The following is a 1,610-nucleotide window of genomic DNA, read 5'->3' as shown; positions in this document are numbered from 1 at the left end:
CCAATATGGCATCAGCTTAGAATCTCATCATTTAAATCAGATCTAGTGTGGTTGAAGCTCTTTTTTGTGTAACTAACTCCTCTGGGGCAGTTTCTCTGAAGACCAGAGAACTAAAGAGACAAGTTATTCACCTGCCTCTTTCTCCACTCAGTACAAATTTGTGTGACAGGCATTATATAAATGTTGTAGCACTCCCATTTGAAAGGGAAAAATGAGTAATGCAGCAGTTACTGGTCCATTGCAATTTTGAAGTTGATCTGTTTCTTGATTAGGCACATGTTGCCAGTTCCTTGATTAGGGCTCAGTCCTATTTCTTGGGAATTGGTCTCTTGGCTCTTGGTTTCACCCTCTGAGTTACCCTCTCTTTCTTATAAAAAAATGTTAGTGTTTGTCAAAGAGTAGTTTTTTCAGCTGATTTCCTGCCCATAGTAGTTCAAAGGTCAAATGCTTTCTGTCTCTGTATTTTCAACTCAAATATGATATAATTCTTTAAAAGACTTTGAAGATTTTAATATACTATGGGTGAAATTATGCAATACTGTAAAAACATATTCCACTTTTGAAAGACTTTTGCTCCTTCAGATAATAGAGGGAGACAGGAAATAAGGCAAGGTTTTACCTTCATATTGTAGGAAAAATTCACACCTGTCAAATTCTACCAGCTGGCATTATTGTCTTTCTGTGGATAAACACACACAAAAGCCAGTTAGATAGTAATTTGAATGTTGGTCTCATAAATCATAATTTGCTTGTTGCATGTTTATGGAGTCTCAGAAAGGACTCTTCAGAGGATCATATTAGATAATTGAAATTAAATTCTACCTCAAAGATGATTTTTTCCCAAAATAATTAGGGTGACAAACATAGTAAAATTTGCAGTTAGTCCTTTAATATGTTAAGTCACACCATCTTCAGGGTTTGTGTACTCAAAGCAATGAATAATAGAAAAGGGATGAGGTTGTGCCAGGTAATTCTGGTGGTAGACCTGTGGAGGGAGGAACCAGGAACACCTTCTTATCTTCATCAGGATTAGGCTGGGAGTGGTGGTTACGGTCTATAAACCCTACAACTGGTGTTATCAATGTTTCTCTAGCAAGCAGATATAGCACCAGGCTGCGATAACCTCCCCCTGGTAAGGATACAGCCCCACTTCCTCCAGGGCTTCCCAGAGAACTATGGCCACATCATCCACACTTGTAGGTTTATACTTTCCTCCAGGAAATCATACTTCTCTAGGTGACCATCTTAGCTGACTGATGCCAGAGGACAGGACAGTGACATTGTTTGGGGAATATTTATTATTTCCAATGGGAAAGTCTACAGAGGGGCTTGGCCAGATGGAAACACAAGTCATACTGGTGAAACTCTTTGAAATAAGCCCTCCCTCTCTTGGGCTCCCTTGGAACTGAGGGACAATGTTCTTGTGATTCTTAGAAGCCATATTGTTTAAACAGAGAATTTATAATATAACCTTACATCCTTAAAGGCCTGTTGTTTATTTGAAATATTTTATGAAATTTTTTTTTTTATAGAGACAGAGAGAGAGAGAGTCAGAGAGAGGGATAGACAGGGACAGACAGGAACGGAGAGATGAGAAGCATCAATCATTA

The 1,610-nt window shown here is 38.5% G+C and overlaps 1 pseudogene; it reads right to left on the bottom strand.

The window, feature by feature from the left end:
• Positions 1-738: 738 nt before the first annotated feature.
• Positions 739-1,354, bottom strand: LOC136398565 (peroxisomal coenzyme A diphosphatase NUDT7 pseudogene; annotated as a pseudogene).
• Between the last annotated feature and the right edge of the window lie 256 nt (positions 1,355-1,610).

Source organism: Saccopteryx leptura, chromosome 3, assembly GCF_036850995.1.
Source record: "Saccopteryx leptura isolate mSacLep1 chromosome 3, mSacLep1_pri_phased_curated, whole genome shotgun sequence".
In the NCBI taxonomy this organism is placed as follows: domain Eukaryota; kingdom Metazoa; phylum Chordata; class Mammalia; order Chiroptera; family Emballonuridae; genus Saccopteryx; species Saccopteryx leptura.
Note: the sequence above shows the minus strand (reverse complement) of the source record. Positions and strands in the feature narration are given on the sequence as shown.